A 7,016-nucleotide genomic window follows, 5' to 3' on the forward strand; every position below is an offset into this window, starting at 1 on the left:
ACAAAATTACATATCCTTTATATCTAATCCATACACCAACGACCAAAAACACCTACAAACACTTTCATTCTTCAATTTTCTTCATCTAATTGAACTCTCTCAAGTTCTATCTTCAAGTTCTAAGTGTTCTTCATAAATTCCAAAAGTTCTAGTTTCATAAAATCAAGAATACTTTCAAGTTTGCTAGCTCACTTCCAATCTTGTAAGGTGATCATCCAACCTCAAGAAATCTTTGTTTATTACAGTAGGTTATCATTCTAATATAAGGTAATAATCATATTCAAACTTTGGTTCAATTTCTATAACTATAACAATCTTATTTCAAGTGATGATCTTACTTGAACTTGTTTTCGTGTCATGATTTTGCTTCAAGAACTTTGAGCCATCCAGGGATCCATTGAAGCTAGATCCATTTTTCTCTTTTCCAGTAGGTTCATCCAAGGAACTTAAGGTAGTAATGATGTTCATAACATCATTCGATTCATACATATAAAGCTATCTTATTCGAAGGTTTAAACTTGTAATCACTAGAACATAGTTTAGTTAATTCTAAACTTGTTCGCAAACAAAAGTTAATCCTTTTAACTTGACTTTTAAAATCAACTAAACACATGTTCTATATCTATATGATATTCTAACTTAATGATTTAAAACCTGGAAACACGAAAAACACCGTAAAACCGGATTTACGCCGTCGTAGTAACACCGCGGGCTGTTTTGGGTTAGTTAATTAAAAACTATGATAAACTTTGATTTAAAAGTTGTTATTCTGAGAAAATGATTTTTATTATGAACATGAAACTATATCCAAAAATTATGGTTAAACTCAAAGTGGAAGTATGTTTTCTAAAATGGTCATCTAGACGTCGTTCTTTCGACTGAAATGACTACCTTTACAAAAACGACTTGTAACTTATTTTTTCGACTATAAACCTATACTTTTTCTGTTTAGATTCATAAAATAGAGTTCAATATGAAACCATAGCAATTTGATTCACTCAAAACGGATTTAAAATGAAGAAGTTATGGGTAAAACAAGATTGGATAATTTTTCTCATTTTAGCTACGTGAAAATTGGTAACAAATCTATTCCAACCATAACTTAATCAACTTGTATTATATATTATGTAATCTTGAGATACCATAGACACGTATACAATGTTTCGACCTATCATGTCGACACATCTATATATATTTCGGAACAACCATAGACACTCTATATGTGAATGTTGGAGTTAGCTATACAGGGTTGAGGTTGATTCCAAAATATATATAGTTTGAGTTGTGATCAATACTGAGATACGTATACACTGGGTCGTGGATTGATTCAAGATAATATTTATCGATTTATTTCTGTACATCTAACTGTGGACAACTAGTTGTAGGTTACTAACGAGGACAGCTGACTTAATAAACTTAAAACATCAAAATATATTAAAAGTGTTGTAAATATATTTTGAACATACTTTGATATATATGTATATATTGTTATAGGTTCGTGAATCAACCAGTGGCCAAGTCTTACTTCCCGACGAAGTAAAAATCTGTGAAAGTGAGTTATAGTCCCACTTTTAAAATCTAATATTTTTGGGATGAGAATACATGCAGGTTTTATAAATGATTTACAAAATAGACACAAGTACGTGAAACTACATTCTATGGTTGAATTATCGAAATCGAATATGCCCCTTTTTATTAAGTCTGGTAATCTAAGAATTAGGGAACAGACACCCTAATTGACGCGAATCCTAAAGATAGATCTATTGGGCCTAACAAGCCCCATCCAAAGTACCGGATGTTTTAGTACTTCGAAATTTATATCATGTCCGAAGGAGGATCCCGGAATGATGGGGATATTCTTATATATGCATCTTGTTATTGTCGGTTACCAGGTGTTCACCATATGAATGATTTTTATCTCTATGTATGGGATGTGTATTGAAATATGAAATCTTGTGGTCTATTGTTACGATTTGATATATATAGGTTAAACCTATAACTCACCAACATTTTTGTTGACGTTTTAAGCATGTTTATTCTCAGGTGATTATTAAGAGCTTCCGCTGTCGCATACTTAAATAAGGACAAGATTTGGAGTCCATGCTTGTATGATATTGTGTAAAAACTGCATTCAAGAAACTTATTTTGTTGTAACATATTTGTATTGTAAACCATTATGTAATGGTCGTGTGTAAACAGGATATTTTAGATTATCATTATTTGATAATCTACGTAAAGCTTTTTAAACCTTTATTGATGAAATAAAGGTTATGGTTTGTTTAAAAATGAATGCAGTCTTTGAAAAACGTCTCATATAGAGGTCAAAACCTCGCAACGAAATCAATTAATATGGAACGTTTTTAATCAATAAGAACGGGACATTTCAGTTGGTATCCGAGCGTTGGTCTTAGAGAACCAGAAAATTTGCATTAGTGTGTCTTATCGAGTTTGTTAGGATGCATTAGTGAGTCTGGACTTCGACCGTGTTTTCTTTAAAAATGATTGCTTAACATTTTTGTTGGAAACTATATATTTTTAACATATGAATATTATGTGATATATTAATCTCTTAACGTGTTTGATATTATGTGATAGATGTCTACCTCTAGAACAAGTCCCATTGACTCACCTAATAATAATGAAGAGTCAAATGTAAATTGGAATGATTTGTGGACTGATTCACAAGTTCCCGAAGAGGAACCGGAAGAAGAGTCGGAACCGGAAGAAGAATCGGAACCGGATGAAGAAATAGAACCGGTGGGGGAAATAATAAAACGGTTAAGTAAAAGAAAATCCTCAACCAACCGACCAAAGTTAATTATGGTCAATGGTGTTTCCGCCAAGGAAGCAAAATATTGGGAGGATTACCAATTCTCCGATGAATCAGATTCCGACAAGAATTCCGATGATGTTATAGAAATTACCCCAACTGAATTTAAAAAGGCAAAAGAAAATAATAAGGGAAAGGGCATAAAAATAGAGAAATCTAATTCCAACCCCGATGAACTTTATATGTATCGTCAACCCCCGAAGTCCTTAAGTTGTAACAATGACCCGGGAACCTCTAAACCACCAGGTTTTTCTAAACCAATGTGGACAACGACGGCTCGTATTAGGAGAACATCATATATCCCTAGAAACTTGGCAAAACGAACCAAAACCGAAGAAGAAGAAACGAGCGAGTCGGAATAAGATAGTTGTATTCGTGTGGTGTAATATATGGAATATAGTGTTCTTATGCTTTATGATATATGTAAAAATTGCTTGTATTAATAAGTATTTTTTTTTATGAATCTAACTCTTGTCTATTTTACAGTTTAAAAACACAAAATGGATAGACAACCCAATATTTTAAGAGACCTACCCGGAGACATGATTGATGAAATCTTGTCTAGAGTCGGCCAGAATTCTTCGGCACAACTATTTAAGGCGAGATCAGTTTGTAAGACATTCGAAGAACGTTCCAAGAATGTCTTGGTTTATAAGAGACTTTCGTTTGAAAGATGGGGGATATCACATTGGGAAACCCATAAGTTACGATGTGTTTACTTTGACGCATATATTGCGGGGAACCCAAATGCTATTTTACGCAACGGGTTAAGAAATTATTTTGACTCAATATATCCGAATATTGGACTTCGTGATTTAGAAAAAGCGGCTAACATGCAACATAAAGAAGCATGTTATGCTTACGGATTGGTAATGTTCGCTTCTCACCAAAGTGAGAACAAGAACATCGGGCTACAACTATTAAACAAAACATTTCCACAAGTGACGGAGTCGGTAATTGGGGTAAGAAATGAGGTTTTTAGATTATTACGGGACTGTTGGACATTACGTAACCCTCGTCCCTTTGATGACGTTACAACACGCTGTCTTATCAACGGCCATAACGGTTATGTTGCACAAGACCAAGGATGGGAAGTAGTCCTAGTAAAACCAGAATGCATGACTTGTTTCTGGACGTATGAATTACGTGTCTTTATTGCCTTTGCTGAACGACTTGTGTACTAGCTAGAATTGTTTTCACAACTATATTGTATCAAAGTTATTGTGTGCTATATTTCATGCTTTATGTAAAATAAGCGGTATTGTAAGTTTGTAAAATATTGTATAAAAGTTTGAACGCGAAATATTATTATAATCAGTTTTTCATATAGAATTGTAGTAGTTGAATTGTATATTAGCTACTAAGTATGAACTTAACGGGTAGGTACTACCCGAATTTAAACTTATAAAACGCTAATATGAAGAAAAAGCTTTTATAAATGAGTTCATATTATGCTACGAAATACTATTAACTACTCTTAATATTCTGTATGATTAACTTGTTCCATTTAACTATTTTGAAGGAAATGGCACCGACTACTCGACACACCGTGAATATGAATGAAGAGGAATTCCGTACTTTTCTAGCTTCAAACATAGCCGCAGTACAGGCTGCGCTACATACCAACAATAACCTTGGATCTAGCAGTACAGGAAATCGTGTAGGATGCACCTACAAAGAATTCACTGCCTGCAAACCTTTGGAATTTGATGGAACCGAAGGACCGATCGGATTGAAACGGTGGACCGAGAAGGTTGAATCGGTGTTTGCCATAAGTAAGTGTACTGAAGAGGACAAAGTGAAGTACGCTACGCATACCTTCACAGGTTCTGCGTTAACATGGTGGAATACCTATCTAGAGCAAGTGGGACAAGATGATGCGTACGCACTACCGTGGTCAGCATTCAAGCACTTGATGAACGAGAAGTACCGTCCCAGAACCGAGGTCAATAAGCTCAAGACAGAACTTAGAGGGTTACGAACCCAAGGATTTGATATTACCACGTACGAAAGACGATTCACAGAATTGTGTCTATTGTGTCCGGGAGCATTCGAAGATGAGGAAGAGAAGATCGATGCGTTTGTGAAAGGATTACCGGAAAGAATCCAAGAAGATATAAGTTCACACGAGCCCGCCTCCATACAACAGGCATGTAGAATGGCTCACAAACTAGTGAACCAGATTGAAGAAAGAATTAAAGAACAGACTGCTGAAGAGGCCAATGTGAAGCAAGTCAAAAGAAAGTGGGAGGAAAACGGTGATAAGAATCACCAATACAACAACAACAACAACAACAACAACAACAACAACAACAACAACAGCAACTACAACAATCATCCCAACAACAATAATAACCGCAACAACAACAACAATCAGGAGCAACTATGCCAAAGGTGTGAAAAGAATCACTCGGGGTTCTGCACCAAATTTTGCAACAAGTGTAAAAGGAATGGTCATAGCGCGGCGAAGTGTGAGGTCTACGGACCAGGGGTTAATAGAACGAAAGGAACAAATGGTGTCGGAACGAGTAATGGCGGAGCAAGTAGTGTCGGAGCAAGTTATGCCAATGTAGTTTGTTATAAATGTGGAAAACCAGGCCACATTATTAGAAATTGCCCGAACCAGGAGAACACGAATGGACAAGGCCGTGGAAGAGTTTTCAATATTAATGCGGTAGAGGCACAGGAAGACCCGGAGCTTGTTACGGGTACGTTTCTTATTGACAATAAATCTGCTTACGTTTTATTTGATTCGGGTGCGGATAGAAGCTATATGAGTAGAGATTTTTGTGCTAAATTAAGTTGTCCATTGACGCCTTTGGATAGTAAATTTTTACTCGAATTAGCAAATGGTAAATTAATTTCAGCAGATAATATATGTCGGAATCGAGAAATTAAACTGGTTAGCGAAACATTTAAGATTGATTTGATACCAGTAGAGTTAGGGAGTTTTGATGTGATAATCGGTATGGACTGGTTGAAAGAAGTGAAAGCGGAGATCGTTTGTTATAAAAATGCAATTCGCATTATACGAGAAAAAGGAAAACCCTTAATGGTGTACGGAGAAAAGGGCAACACGAAGCTACATCTTATTAGTAATTTGAAGGCACAAAAACTAATAAGAAAAGGTTGCTATGCTGTTCTAGCACACGTCGAGAAAGTACAAACTGAAGAAAAGAACATCAATGATGTTCCCATTGCAAAAGAATTTCCCGATGTATTTCCGAAAGAATTACCGGGATTACCCCCACATCGATCCGTTGAATTTCAAATAGATCTTGTACCAGGAGCTGCACCAATAGCTCGTGCTCCTTACAGACTCGCACCCAGCGAGATGAAAGAACTGCAAAGCCAATTACAAGAACTTTTAGAGCGTGGTTTCATTCGACCAAGCACATCACCGTGGGGAGCTCCTGTTTTGTTTGTCAAGAAGAAAGATGGTACATTCAGGTTGTGTATTGACTACCGAGAGTTGAACAAACTTACCATCAAGAACCGCTACCCACTACCGAGAATCGACGACTTATTTGATCAACTACAAGGCTCGTCTGTTTATTCAAAGATTGACTTACGTTCCGGGTATCATCAAATGCGGGTGAAAGAAGATGATATTCCAAAGACTGCTTTCAGAACACGTTACGGTCATTACGAGTTTATGGTCATGCCGTTTGGTTTAACTAATGCACCAGCTGTGTTCATGGACCTTATGAACCGAGTGTGTGGACCATACCTTGACAAGTTTGTCATTGTTTTCATTGATGACATACTTATTTACTCAAAGAATGACCAAGAACACGGTGAACATTTGAGAAAGGTGTTAGAAGTATTGAGGAAGGAAGAATTGTACGCTAAGTTTTCAAAGTGTGCATTTTGGTTGGAAGAAGTTCAATTCCTCGGTCACATAGTGAACAAAGAAGGTATTAAGGTGGATCCGGCAAAGATAGAAACTGTTGAAAAGTGGGAAACCCCGAAAACTCCGAAACACATACGCCAGTTTTTAGGACTAGCTGGTTACTACAGAAGGTTCATCCAAGACTTTTCCAGAATAGCAAAACCCTTGACTGCATTAACGCATAAAGGGAAGAAATTTGAATGGAATGATGAACAAGAGAAAGCGTTTCAGTTATTGAAGAAAAAGCTAACTACGGCACCTATATTGTCATTGCCTGAAGGGAATGATGATTTT

The sequence above is a fragment of the Rutidosis leptorrhynchoides genome, chromosome 11 (assembly GCF_046630445.1).
Source record: "Rutidosis leptorrhynchoides isolate AG116_Rl617_1_P2 chromosome 11, CSIRO_AGI_Rlap_v1, whole genome shotgun sequence".
Classification (NCBI taxonomy): Eukaryota; Viridiplantae; Streptophyta; class Magnoliopsida; order Asterales; family Asteraceae; genus Rutidosis; species Rutidosis leptorrhynchoides.